Below are 15,871 nucleotides of genomic sequence, written 5' to 3'. Positions count from 1 at the left end.
AGATACCATCTAAAACTTACCATTAAAGAAAAACTACAAATTCCACTTCAAATTGGTTCTCTGTCACTCTTAAAACTTATAAATGACGTTTCCATATTTGCACTGGTTTCTAACATACCATTCTAACTCTAAAATTCCAAATGCTTTAAATACATTTTGATTTACTTCTTTCATAAATTATAAAAATAGTAAGACAAAATTGAGGATCATTTTAATTTGTGCTTAGGCTTCAAGTGAACTTGTGATATTTTAGCTTAGAACTGATAGTACTATTTGTGTTCATAGCCTATCCCATTTAAATATCTTATACCAATATTTTAAAGTGTATAAAGTATAGCTTATAAAATAATAGAAATATCAAGTTGAATCTGAAGTATCACTGAACAACAGAAGTGAAAACTATTCTCTAGCAAAGGTATGAAAATGAATGCATATTATTAATATTTAATAATAAAGGCAGGTTGCTTGTGGGGAACAAGTATATCTGAAATTCAATTATTTGTCATAGAATGCAAATCCATCAGTAAAATTATCATTCAGGATAGCTTTTCCTGGACAATTTTACTAGTAATTCAGTTTCATAATTGAAATAATTATATAACTGTCTCCTTAAACATACCATATATGGAATTTCAGGAATATAATCTAATGTTTACCTGACTCTTTTTCTCTCCTGTTTCTAAACATTCAAAAATGAAAAACAATTTAATGCTATATATTAGAACCCATGGGTTCTCAATAACAACTACCTAACTTAACCTTAATTACTACGCACAATGGACAGAGTGCAGCCTCATTAAGAGAAATACCGTGAAATACTTAGTTTATAGAAATGGTCACTGATGGGGGAAAAAAACTAAGTAGCATAGCAGCTTAAGAGAACTTGTACTGGAGAGTTATAGTTTAGTAGAACAAATATACCATTTAACTGAAGTTTTTTTAAAAAATTATAATCAGTAAGATTAGCCTTCATCAACAAATGCTAAGTCATTGCATGTTACACCACAATACTGAGGATCAAGCTGTCTTTTAGCCTCAACTCAGTGGAAAAGCAAGTTCAAATTACTCCCAGTCTCGCTCAACCTTGTCCACCATTAAATATTACAATACATGATAGAATGGATGTAAATGTGACCCTTCTGGAACTGTCACTCACTGGGATAAAAGGTTCACTGATGTGCCAAATAAACAGTCAAAGCAGATAAAGTTACAGCTATGCTGGAATTGTTACATTCCCCTCTCAGGTTGCCAGTAACAGCAGATTTCATTACAGAGTGCTGCCACATTAAATAGCCAGTTCCAAATATCCTGCCTTCTATATTGAATAATTACTTATTCACTGAAAGGATAAAAAGAAGAGTTATGAATGGGGCTCTTGTCAACACTGAAGCAGGAAACAGCTGACATGTGGTTTATGTTACATATGTTGCAATATCTAACAATTTATGATCACACAGAAAATGGGATGCAAATTATATCATGATATTTCTGACTGAATTCATTTTGGCCTTTGCAATGATCACATTAATTAATTAACATACTAAAAGAATTAACATACTACTCTAGGTAGCAGAATTAGTACCTTCAGTCTTTTCACTCAATTATATTATTTCTCCACCCTATGATACAATTAAATTTATCCTGAATATTAGAATGCAAGGGTCTAACGCATTGCTATATACTATGTGGATATATTATATCCAAGCATAAAAGCAATCCAGTAAAGTGGTCTTTTCTGAAGGCTTAGAGATCATCTACTTTTTGATGGAAGGAACACTTTTCAACACCAATTGCACTTACAAGTTTATCACCGACACCTTTTAATTCCACTTTTTTCCCTGACCAAAAAATTCAAACAACACAGAAATATACTAAATAAATCAGTCCCTCACCACAAATAATTCAGTATAACTTGCAAACCTTCATATATGCATAAATACATCTTTCACACAATTTTTCAAACAAACAAAAAAAAAGGATGCTATTATACAGCTTAATGACTTGCTGCTCTGTATTCAAATTTTTTGTTTTTAAAAGTTGTGAATTGGGCACTAATAATTTAAATAATGAATGGGTGTACCTTAAAATGTTATGTTAGTAGCTGTACTAACAAAAACTAAAGAACAAGCATTAGCTTCAGAAAATGTTTCCCACTAGAGCAGCTTTATTTAGGTACCTTAAATTTGTTTATTATTTCACAATTAAGAAAATTATAAACCATGGCTAATCTTATACTAAACATGTTTTTCTTTTTTTTTTTTTAAGATTTAAAATCATTATACCATTTTAGAACTTAAGATGACTCCTCAAAAAGATGGTTTTTCAATAGATGAATGGACAAGTAGAGTAGAAGAAATAAATTAAGAAAGAAAGTGAATTATTTTTTTTTTCCCATTTTAAACAGGAATTATTTTTTCAGAAGTGATCTTCTATTAAAGTTTCCAGCTAAAGGATTTGGTACAATCATAATTGAGGATAAAAAACCTAACTGTCGCAATAGAACAGATGTTTCAAAAAGACATTTAATAACAAAAAAGAATTATTTGTAACCAAATCAGCAACTTTCAATGCTGTAAGAAAACTAAAGGAATAATCCTGAAAACAGCAAGGACAGGAGGTCATAGTATCCTTCAATTCAATTAAAGGCTAAGACTTTAAAAGAAAGATATGACACTTTAAGGGTAGAGGCAGGCAAGGGGGTGGTGGTGAGGAATAGGACATCTGTAATAGTGTAGACAATAAAAATAAAGAGAAACAGAAACACTTTAAAAAAGATAAAATGCACAGGCTCCCCAAAACTTGCAACCTTCCAAGACCTGTAAAGCAGCTACACTGAATGGCAGACTCGAACTCTTGAAGAAATGACTTCTTCTCTCATAGCTAGAAAATGTCTAGAGTCCTTTTATTTCCACAAAAGGCAAGAAAACCCAACTCAAATAACAGCATAAATCTATTATTATGCAAGATTCAATTATTTACATTTCAAACCTACAACAGCTGAAACTGTTCTTAGAAGGTCAGTAACCAAGGATTTTTGGAAAATGTTCTTCTAACAACTTCTATCTAGTCCCTCACTTGTCCTAGTATATAGAGACATATATCTAAATTTCTAGAAAGGATGAAGAAAGACTTTAAGATTTGATCTTGAAAAAAAGGCCAACTGCTGAGTCCTTTCCAGTATTTCTTTCACAAAGCTAAAATCAGAAGTTCAAGTAGATTAAGATATTACAACCTCTCCCCACAACAAAAATTATTATACCCAAATACTTGAAGAATAAAGATGAGCAGTGTGATTAAATATGCTTAGAAATAGAAAATGACAAAGGCATAGTTAGAAAGTGTTTCATTGCCAGAGAAATTATTTTGCTAATTCATAAATCAGGGGAGCTTCTTAATGGAGGCTATGGATTGAATTATAAAAATAGGCATAAAGGGTATATTTAGAATTAAAAACAAGTATATAAAGAAGTAGAGCCCTGGCCGGTTTGGCTCAGCGGTTAGAGCATCAGCCTGCGGTCCTGAGAGACCCGGGTTCGGTTCCCTCTAAGGGCATGTACCTTGGTTGCAGTTTGTCCCCGGCCCTGGTTGGTCGTGTGGGTGGCAGCCACTCGATGTGTCCCTTTCACATCGATGTTTCTCTCTCTCTCTCCCTCCTACTCTATCTGAACAAGAAGTGTCCTCGGGTGAGGATAAAAAAAAATAAAATAAAAAAATAAGAAGTAGAGAGGAAAAGAGACCAAGAAAACACTTATTTATATGAAATAAAGAGAAAACTACATCAATGAAACAATAACTTGAACTTTTCCATAACTTTCTATATGTGCATGTATTATCTTTCAACCACATTGTAAACTCCTTGAGGACAAACTATGTCTTACATTTCTTTATGTAACTCATTCATTAAGCATGGAGTTTTGCACATAACTGTAAATTAAAATTTTTTAATTGACAGACTGTAACTAATGTCCCTAAACCAACTACTGCACCCATGCACCATATTTTATTTATCTGACAGATGATTAATTGGTGTTCTAATCTGAAGCTCTTCACACATCAAAGTTACTTCAAAATAAAAAGATAAGCTTTTAAAAGAAAAGGTACAGGACAATTTGTTATTTTTCAAGGCCAGTAAGAGAAATCATCTTGCTATGCTAATGTTTGGGCCACTTTAGTTGTGACAAACACATATCCTGATATACTCATTATTAATAATAACTATCATTTATTAAAGCTGTCCCTGTATTAAGTACCTTATATGCACTTTCACATTCACTCATTCATTGACTTATCCATTCAAGAAGATTAGAATTCCTAATATATCAAGCCAAGTAGAAGACAATGACAATGGTCAACTCACCTCAGTGACAAAGAAAGCTTCACCCTTTAACTGTTCTATAAATACCATTTTTAGAGTTTATCAATATCAATTTCACTCATGGATTAAAGAATTGTCTAAAGTTAGTACTCTAAGTACATTATTTTCTGAATATAATTATAAAATATTCCTAAGGGTAACTTTATAAAAACTATTTAGCCCGGTAGGTGTGGCTTAGTGGATTGAGCGGCATCAATGGACTAATAAATTCCATTCCCTTAGGGCACATGCCAGGGTTGCAAGCTCGATCCCCAGCAGGGGGCATGCAGGAGGCAGCCAATCAATGTTTCTTCTTCACATCAATGTTTCTATCTCTCTCTAGAAAAATCAAGAAAAAAATATATATATATTTTTTGGAATGTGCCCCTAGCAGAAACCGAACCCGGGACTCTCTGGTCCGCAGGACAATGCTCCAACCGCTGAGCCAAACCAGCCAGGGCAATAAAACATATTTTAAAAAACACACACAACTATTTAACTTATTATTAGCTGACATTTAAATCAAATATGATCTAACAATATTCCTCTTATGTTCCACAAGGGGAAAAAAAGCAAAAACTCTCAAGAGACTCTTTGGAGCAAGAGTAACAAACTTTCTGAAAAGGGCCAAAGACAAAATATTTTGGATTCTGTGGTGCATATGATCTCTGTCCCTATACAGGAGTATATTTCATGATCCCAAGGTAGGGAAGGATTTCTTAAACAACACACTAAAAGCACAATGACTGAAAATAACAATCTCATTAAAATGTCAGATTTCTATTGAAAAAGATACTCTTTAAAAAGATACTCCTTAAAAAATATACTAAGAAGGAACTTGAGAGAAGATATTTGCAATGATTAAAACCAACTGCAGATCAGTATCCAGAACATATAAAGTTCCAACAAATCAATTTTAATTTTTTTTCTTTATTGATTTTAGATAGAGTAAGGGAGAGGGAGAGAGAGATAGAAACATCAATGAGATAGAACATCAACTGGCTGCCTGCTGCATGCCCCCCACTGGGGATTGGGCCCACAACCTGGGCATGTGCCCTGACCGGGAATCCAACCAGCTACCTCTTGGTGCATGGGTCGACATTCAACCATTGAGCCACAATAGCCGGGCAACAACCAATCAGTTTTAAAAAGACAAATCCAGTAGGTGGCCAAGAACACGAAATCACAGGAAAGAAAAGCTGAAAGGCCAATAAACATCTGAAAAAAATGTGCAAACTAATGCTCAACCTCATGACTAATTAGGAAAATGCAAATTAAAGCCATAATTAGCTTCCATTTCACATCCACCAGAGAGGGTGTTAGCAAGGACATGAAGCAACTCTCCTAACTGCTAATCCAAGTATAAACTGGTACATCCATTTTAGAGAATAAATTGGTGATATAGTTAAATCGAAGATATACAAAGCCTCTGACCCAGCATGACACCGGCAGTTATAAATGCTAGGGAAACTCTTGCACTGTAAGAGATACAATACTGGTATTCTTTGCAGCTTTGTTTTGATAGTGAGGAAAACAAACTAAGTGCATTGACAGAAGAATGGATTAATAAAATGTGGGGTTTTTTTCAAAGAATGAAATACTATATATAATGAAAAATATAAAACAAAGTTACATGTATCAACACAAATAAAATACCAAAAATAACACTGAGCAGGCTAAGTATGACAAATGAAATATTATTCTCACCCTGGCTGGTTTGGCTGAGCAGTTAGAGCACCGGACCCAGACCAATGAGTCTCAGGTTCGATTCTGGTCAAGGGCATGTACCTCGGTTGCCGTTCAGTCCCCAGTCCTGGTCAGGGTTGTGCAGGAGGCAACCAATCAACGTATCTCTCTCACACTGATATTTCTTTCTCTTTCTCTCTCAATCTATCTGAAGGTAAATGGAAAAATATCCTCGGGTAAGGATAAAAAAATTTTTTGTACAGATAGAGTGGGAGGGAGAGAGAGGAAGGGAGAGAGAGAGAGAGAAACATCGACATGAAGGGACACATCGAGTGGCTGCCACCTGCATGACCAACCAGGGCCGGGGACAAACTGCAACCGAAGTACGTGCCCTTAGCGGGAACCGAACCCGGGTCTCTCCGGACCGCAGACCGACGCTTTAACCGCTGAGCCAAACTGGCCAGGGCTATATATATATATATTTTAAAAACAACCACAAGAACAAACTCTAAAAAAAAAAAAAAGAAAAAAAAATATTATTCTTCTCATAAAACCCAAATAATTGATGATAGGAATAAAAACATTAAAACTTTAAGTAGAAAATTAGGAATCCCCCATGGTAGATAATCCTTAGAGCTAAGGACTGAGGTGGAAGATACACCTGAAAAATGCTAAAAGTACTGCAAAAAAGCATAGCACAACAAATATACACTATCCTGGTTCCTCCTCGGCTGCTTAATACCTAGCAGAATGCTTTTCATCATAGTCCCACCTGACCAAAAATCTTCAACCTAATTTATTAGAAAACAGGGTCCTACATTAGGGCCCATCAACTGTTACAGTGTTAGAGATGACCCATAAACTACAGACACAAGTTTGTGTGCATGTCTAGAAAGTCGTGTCCATAACATTCATCAGGTGCTCAAAGAAGATTGTGATGTATCTGGGTGAGGGCTTTACCCCAAAACTTATGTCTGATTTTACATGGAAATCAAATGGAAATAGCTTTTTTTTTTTACAACCAACTTGGCAGACACAATTATTCTTCAAAGAAATAAACAAAATGAGCCCTAGCCAGTGTAGCTCTTGGGCGTTGCCCCGTACACAGAAAGGTTGCCGGTTCAATTCCTGGTCAGGGTACCTGCCTGGATTGGGAACTTGATTCCTGGTAGGGAAAGTGCAGGAGGCAGCAGATGGATCTTTCACTCTAGCATCAATGTCTCTCTCTCTCTGTCCCTTCCTCTTGCTCTAAAAATAAAAATACTTTTTAAAAAAAAGAAATAAACTGATCATTTAAAGAAGATAATTTTACAAAGATTCCTCCACTGCTTGCAAATTCATTTCTCTTTTGATATTTGTTAATTATGTAATATTAACATAATTTTAAAACAGTTAAGTAATATTCATTTTTAATTCAACTTTACAGATAAAAAATGTAAAATCTAAAAAGTTCTTCAAGTTCTTACAAGACACACAATAAATTTGTACAGAATCTGGAATTCATAAACTTAAATCTTAAAACTTTAACAATTATTTTCATCTATCATTTAACTTGGCAAAAAAGCAAAATACTACCCTTTCTATTTCAAAAAGTCATGCACATATAAAGCTAGTGGTAAAAAGCCAATGAATATAGAATTATACTACAATCTTTGAGGCATAAAAGACAGGGTTCATTGTTAATCTTTATCAACCATTTGCTGTTGTTCAGGCCATCTAAACAGGTACCGAATGCCTGTGTGCAAAATCTCACATAAGCACACACTCTAGCAAGATAGCAAAAGTGACATAACTATACCTTTTCAACTATTCTTTTTTAAAAATTCAAACAGTAGTAGTACTCTACTGCCACAGTTTCATGATTAAACTGCACAAAGCAGCTGTTTATCCACTCATAGCCACCAGCAGGTGAACCTGATTCAATATTTATCACAGGCTTTCACAGATCACTGCTAACCAAGCAAACGTTTTAATTAAGCTGGAACTTACTTCAAAGAGCTTATTCAAGATGTCAATCAGCAGGTAAGGGATCAGATACAGTGTCAGGTGAGAGTGTGTAATACAAATCCACAACTTTCTTCATCCCATCGCTGTAAATTAGCCTGCTCTAAAGTTCAGACTCTGATTGTAACAGACTGCCAGTCTCCTGGAATGTGTAACTGAAGTCACTCAAATTCTATTGTGAAGGTTGTAAGCAATATGTTAAACTGCAATGGGCTAGCACATTAAGACAGATCCTTTTCACGGTTGTTTTTTGATACCATAAGTGTTTGTTACCCTACTCTCCACTTACTGTTTACTTTCTTGCCTAGTGTAAATGGGAATTCCTCAACACAGTTGCCCCAGTTTCTGAAAAGTTTCAGACGAACTAATCAAGAAAGTGGTATAATTTTTTATCTAAGTTAATATTTGAACAATCTTATTCTCTAAGAATAAGAATTCTCAGTTTAAGTCAAACATACAAAAATGTTCAACCTGCTATAAAGTAAACATTCTCCTGGATTAACAGCACTTCACGCAGTTGTGACTATACATAGCAATGTATCCCAAAGTATGTAGTGATGAGTCACAATGACCAACTTCATAAAAATACCTGGGGTGTTTATAAGGGAAAAAAAAAAAAAGAATCAAAGGAGAGAGATGGAGGGTGGGGAACTTTTCCTTAGAGAAGAATGCCAACTACAAATTGTAAATGGAATAATAGAATTTTTTAAATCACCATTTTGCAACTCCCTTGTGATAAATGATCCCTGTAAGCTACCTAAATGGATGCTAAAATCATTGGCTGAAAAGCTGTTGGGGAACAAAATATTCACATAGTCTCTAAGTATAACCCCAAATTACTTATTAATTACCAAAGGAAAATTTGCCTTTAAAATGAAGAGACCTGGTAGTCACCATTTTAACAAAGTGGTCAAACTTGTCATCATCAGTAGTAGGACAAACTGGCATCATGTGACTCTTGATGTAATATAATAAGAAATATATGAACAAAACTATATGATTATAAAATTCAAACAATTGAGACACAAATCAAAAAGAATCCAGGAAGCCTGGCTGGTGTGGCTCCATGGTAAAATGTCGACTGAGGTGGCCAGTTCAATTCCTGGTCAGGGCACATGCCCAGGTTGTGGGCCCAATCCCCAGTGACGGGCATGCAGGAGGCAGCCAATCGATGTTCTCTCACACCGATGTTTCTATATCCCTCTCCCACTCCCTTCCTCTCTATCTAAAACCAATAAAGGGGGGGAATTTTTTTTTTTTAAAAGCCCTGGCCAGTTTGGCTCAGCAGTTAGAGTGGTCAGCCCACGGACTACAGAGTCCCGGGTTCGGTTCCTGCTAAGGGCACATACCTCGACTGCGGTTCGACCCCGGCCCTAGTTGGGGTCATGTGGGTGGCAACCAGTCTATGTGTTTCTCTCACATTGATGTTTCTCTCTCTCTTCGTCCCTCTCTATCTGAAGATAAATGCAAAAATGTCCTCAGGTGAGGATAAAAAAAAACCCAGGAAAAGAGAAACTGCAGTAAAAAGACATACATTATTTAGTTAGTGAAAAGTAATCCAACTGCACTTGTATATTATACTTCAAAAGGCTATTTAAAAATCCTCTCTTGAGGTTGCAGGAGACTTTTATTTTCCCCTTTATGGTATTTTGGTTATTTTTAAACTTTCTTCCATGAAGAGAGAAGCTAACTGAAAACTTATATGAGTTTTAAAATGAGAAAACAAAGCTCTTGACATCCTCTTCCACATATTGACCAAAATGGTATTAAAAAAAAAAAAAACCTAAACAAAAAATATGCTTCTTTGCCCTGGCCGGTTTGGCTCAGCGGTTAGAGCATCCGCCTGCGGTCCGGAGAGACCCGGGTTGGGTTCCCGCTAAGGGCATGTACCTCGGTTGCAGTTTGTCCCCGGCCCTGGTTGGTCGTGCGGGTGGCAGCCACTCGATGTGTCCCTTTCACATCAATGTTTCCCTCTCTCTCTCTTCCTCTCTCTCCCTCCCACTCTGTCTGTACAAAAAATGGAAAAATGTCCTCGGATGAGGATTAAAAAAAAAAATATATATATATATGCTTCTTTAATGGACATTAAAAATTACATAAGTTATCAATATAGAAGCCTCTAAAGAAGCACTACCCAATAAAGCTTTCTGTGCTGATGGTATGTTCTATATCTATACTATTCAGTATACTTGCCACTACCCACATGTGGCTACTGAGCACTTGAAATGTGATTAGTGCAACAAAGGAACTGAATTTTAATTAATTAAAATAAACAGTCACATGAGGCTAGTGGCAAGTGTATTCAATAGAACAGTGTAGATTTAAAGTATTCTACGGCCCTGGCTGGTTTGGCTGAGCGGTTAGAACATTGGCCCACAGACCAGAGAATCCCGGGTTCGGTTCCCACTAAGACAGTGGTTCTCAACCTTCCTAATGCCACAACCCTTTAATACAGTTCATGTTGTAGTGACCCCCAACCATAAAATTATTTTCGTTGCTACTTCATAAATGTAATTTTTTTACCCTCACCTGAGGACATTTTTCGATATTTTGTTCAGATAGAGTGGGAGGGAGGGAGAGAAAGAGAAACATCAACGTGAAAGGGACACATCGAGTGGTTGCCACCCACACGACCCAACCAGGGACGGGGACAAACTGTAACTGAGGTACGTGCCCTTAGCGAGAACCGAACCCAGGTCTCTCTGGACCACAGGCCGACACTCTAATCACTGAGCCAAATTGGCCAGGGCTGCTACTTCATAACTGTAACTTAGCTACTGTTATGTCTTAGGTGACCCCTGTGAAAGGGTGGTTCGACCCCCTAAGGGGTCACGACCCACAGGTTGAGAACTGCTGCACTAAGGGCACATACCTCAGTTGCAGTTTGTCCCTGGCCCTGGTTGGGGTCGTGTGGTTGGCAGCCAGTTGATGTGTCTCTCTCAGATTGATGTTTCTCTCTCTCTCTTCCTCCCTCCTACTCTATCTGAAGATAAATGCAAAAATGTCCTCGGGTGAGAATTTAAAAATAAATAAATAAATAAAGTATTACTACAGCGCGGCTGGTGTGTTTCATTGGTTGAGTGTCGACCCATGCACCAAGGGACTGCCAGTTTGATTCCCAGTCAGAGCACATGCCCAGGTTGTGGGCCAAATCCCCACTTGAGGGGCATGTGGAGGCGGCCAATCAATGTTCTCTCTCATCGAAGTTTCTATTTCTCTCTTTCTCCCTTTCTCTCTCTCAGAAATCAATGAACATTTTAAAAAATAAAGTATTACTACAGGTTCTACACCAAATCTGGAAAATAAACTACTAGTGAGAATAACCAAAGTATTAACTAGACCAATTAGATTCACTTTCTTAGGAATTGGTACTTGGGACATGTAAACTGAGTTTATTAACTATAAGGAACAGACTAGAACATCTTGTAACCTTTAAGGATTCCATTTTGAGATGTAATGGTAAGATTATATGAAAGAGGGCAAGTATCCAGAAAATCAGTCTATAAAAAAATAGTAAAAATTCTGTAGCAAGAGGCAGGGAAGACACACTTGAGGCCCCAAAGAGAAGAGAGAAGCTAACTAAAAACTTTTGAATTTCAATAAGGGCAGTTGTATTTCCTGCTTGATCTTTTTTTGAGTAGCCTTCTATTTCTTCAAAAGCAAATTATTCTAATTAAGTCAGGTGGCATTTCAAATCATTGGGGAAAATTATTCAATTAATATTTAGATAAATGACTATTTAGAGAAAAATAAGTTAGATTCTGCCTCCCACCTACATCAAAATAAACAAACAAACAAAACAGAAACAAACTCATAGATACAGAGAACAAAGTGATGGTCACCCTATCAGAGAGGGGTTTAGAGGGTGGTAAAAAAAAAAAAAGTGGTTCAGTGGATTGAGCATCATTCCATGGACTGAGAGGTCCCAGTTCGATTCCCAGTCAGGGCACATGCCCAGGATTCAGGCTCAATCCCCAGTAGGGAGGACGCAGGAGGCAACTGATTGATGTTTCTCTGTCATATTGAAACTTTCTCTCCCCTCCTCCTTCTCTAATAAAATCAAAAAACATTTTTATAAAGTAAAAGGGATTAAGAAATACAAATTGCCAGTTATAAAAACAGTCATGAGGATTTAAAGTATAGCATAAGGAACATAGTCAATATAATAACTATGTATTGTATCCTATTATGGGTACTAGATTTACCAGGGTGATGATCACTTCGTAAATTATATAAACATCTAACCACTATATTGTACACCTGAAATTAGTATAGTATTGTATGTCAACTGTAATGGGAAAATAAATTAAAGAAATAATTTACAGATGGGTTAAAGATTACTATGCATAAAATGTAACCAGGAGAGCCCTGGCCAGTGTAGCTCAGTTCATTGGTCATTATGCCATGCAGCAAAAGGTTGCTGGTTCGAGTCCCAGTCAGGGCAGATGCCAGGGTTGCAGGACTGATCCCCGGTAGGTGGCGTGCAGAAGGCAGCTGATTCATGTTCCAATCTCACATGAATGTTTCTCTTTCTCCCTCCCTCTCTTTTCCTCTCTCTCCAAAAACCAATAAAAAAAATTTCTTTAAATGAAACCAGGAGACTTTCAGTCCACTATGGTAGATTAAGTATACACATTTGCCTTCCATCTCACCTAAAACACCACTGAAATGAACTTAGTTTGTAGATGAGGTCTCAAACTGGAAGCCCACAAATCATATCTGATTGAAAATCATGTTTTGAATGGTTACAAAGAGTTTTATAAATTTGAACTACTTAAAAATTATGAGAACTGGATAGATCCTCTAGGCAAAAAATTAGCAAGGAAACAGAGACTCTAAATGAAGCACTAGACCAAATGGATTTAATAGATATCTACAGAGAATTACACCCCAAAACTACAGAATACACATTCTTCTCAAGTGCACATGGGACAAGCTGTGGTACATATACACAATGGAGTACTATGCAGCGGTAAGAAAGAAAGATCTCTTATCCTTTGAGACGACATGGAGGGACCTGGAAAGTATTATCCTAAGTGAAAGAAGCCAAGCAGAAAAAGACAAATACCACATGATCTCACTTATATATGGAATATAATGAACATAACAGTCTGAGGAATACAGTAGACCCAGACACATGGAAGTAGGGCACAGACTGACATCCCTCAGAAGAGGGGATGGGGGGTGGGGGGGTGGGAAGAGATAAACCACAGAACTTATATGCATGTATGCATGACCAATGGACATGGACAACTAAGCCGGGGACAGGGTGGAGGGGGTGGGGTGGGGGGTGCCAATGGGGTAAAAAGGTAAAATATCTGTAACAAAAAAATAAATAAAAATTCATAAAAAAATAAAATCAATTTAAAAAAAAAAAAATTATGAGATGAAAAACCATAGTTTTGGCTTCTTTTGGAAATGTTGAATGATTGCCCACACTGGGTCTATATTCCTAGAGGGTAGCAGTCAATGTTGAGTAGATTGCCATACTGATATAAGGCATACACTCTTGAGGTATCATAGTCTACCACTTAAGTTAATCACAGGCACTTAGACTCCTTCATTCATTCATGCTACCTATTGCTCATTTAAGTTGACAATCCCCTGGCATAGAAGTACAAAAAGGAATAAAGCCACAAAAACAAAGAGCATGGAAAAGGAGTTCACCAATAAATGAAAAAGTTCAACAACTTTCTGGAAATTTGGGAGCAAAGAACTGATAAAAGAGGTGGGGAAAAATGAAGCATAAAATTCATGACAAGTATACTGAAGGGAGGTTGGGAGCCAACCTGCTCAATGAAACCCTACTTATCAGGTTCAACAGAGTAAAAGAATGATTAAAAAAAAAAAAAAAAGCTAAAATCAGGGGAATAACCAGATTTCAAAAACAAGACAATTAACCTAATCAGCATCCCATGAGGATAAAATCAAATACATCTTAAACATGAGAAATCCTACAGGACAAATCTAGCAGTTTTTTTCAACAGCTTCTCTCTTAAAAGAAATGTCATGCATGTACATCTGGATTCTTAATTTTAAAAAGCCAACTCTATAATGGCATTTTTATTTGTGTTCATCCTCACCCAAGGATACTTTTCCAATGATTTTTAGATAAAGAGGGAGGGAAAAAAGGAAGGGGGGGAGAGAGAGAGAGAAACATCGATGTGAGAGAGACACATCAATTGGTTGCCTCCCACACAACCCATACTGGGGCCAGGATTGAACCTGCAATTGAGATACATAACCTTGACTGGGAATTGAACCCAAGGACCAATGCTCTAACCACTGAGCAAAACTGGCAAGGGCTATAATGACATTTTTTAAACAAAGACATCTGTAAATAGACTGGATGTTAGACCAAGAATTACTGTTAATTTTTTTTACCTATACGGATATCTTTAAATAGTCATTGCTAGTTTTTTAAAGTCTTTATCTATTAGAAATATATACCAAATTATTATAAAATTATTATTTTAATCCTCACCCAAGGATATTTTTCCATTTATCTTCAGATAGTGTTAGAGGGAAAAGGAGAGGAAGGAAGGGGGAGAGAGAGAGATTGAGAGAAAGAGAGAAACATCAATGTGCGACACATGGATTGGTTGCCTCCAGCATGACCCAACCAGGGGACGAAACTACAACCGAGGTATGTGCCCTTGACCGGAATCGAACCCAAGACTCTTTGGTCCGCAGGCCAGTGCTCTAACTGCTGAGCCGAACTGGCCAGGGCAGTGTACCAAATTATTTATGGGTAAATAGGTAAGTCTTCTAGTAGATTTAAAACATTCCAGTCCCGCACAATTTCTTCCACCAAATCCCCACCCCCCAACACAAAGAAGAAAATGGCATAGGATAAATAAAACAAACAGGGAGGTAAAATATTGATAATTGTTAAAGTTAAGTGATAGGTATAAGAAGGTTGACTATACTGTCCTCTCTTTGCTTTGTGTATAAAATTTCCTTAACAGAAGATTTTTAAAATAAGAAAGTTTACAAATTATTTTATAAAACAAATACAATAATGATCTTTTTTTTTTTTAATCCTCACCTGAGGACATTTTTCCATTTTTTGTTCAGATAGAGTAGGAGGGAGAGAGATGAAGAGATAGAGAAAGAAACATCGAGGTGAAAGGGACACATCGGGACACATCGAGTGGCTGCCTCCCGCACGCATGACCCAACTAGGGCCGGGGACAAACTGCAACCGAAGTACGTGCCCTTAATGGGAACTGAACTCAGGTCTTTCTGGACCGCAAGCCGACGCTCTAACTGCTGAGCCAAACCAGCCAGGGCTACAACAATGATCTTAAAACAAAATTAAATAAACTTTCTCTCACCAAAAATATGAAGAGTGATATCACTAATGAATATTGAAACAATGAACTGTAGCCTTGGCCGGTTTGGCTCAGCAGTTAGAGCATCGGCCCACGGACCAGAGAGTCCTGGGTTCAGTTCCCACTAAGGGCACGTACCTCAATTGCAGTTTGTCCCTGCCCCGACTGGGGTCATTAGGGTGGCGACCACTCAATGTGTCTCTCTCAGATTAATGTTTTTCTCTCTCTTCCTCCCACTCCTCTCTCCCTCCCACTCTATCTGAAGATAAATGCAAAAATGTCCTCAGGTGAGGATAAAAAAAAAGAAACAAACTAATTGTAATAGGACTCTTATACACACACATACACACCCAACATTTAAAAAACCCAAAAAGCCAATAACAAAAGGATATACCCTTTTCAGGATTAGGACATCTATTAACATAGATAAACATTAAAAGATAAAATATGAAAAATCATATTCATCTCTATGGTTTAATCTTCATTCTTGATG

General features: G+C 36.8%; 1 protein-coding gene across 2 annotated transcripts in view; it reads right to left on the bottom strand.

Annotated features, from left to right (window-relative positions):
- The window catches only part of BRIP1 (BRCA1 interacting protein C-terminal helicase 1), a 141,399-nt gene that overhangs the window by 94,021 nt on the left and 31,507 nt on the right, over window positions 1-15,871 (bottom strand). The gene's annotated exons all lie outside the window — the stretch shown is intronic.

Source organism: Molossus molossus, unplaced genomic scaffold (assembly GCF_014108415.1).
Source record: "Molossus molossus isolate mMolMol1 unplaced genomic scaffold, mMolMol1.p scaffold_m16_p_19, whole genome shotgun sequence".
In the NCBI taxonomy this organism is placed as follows: Eukaryota; Metazoa; Chordata; class Mammalia; order Chiroptera; family Molossidae; genus Molossus; species Molossus molossus.
The sequence above is the reverse complement of the archived record's forward strand: the minus strand, read 5'-3'. Positions and strand labels throughout refer to the sequence as shown.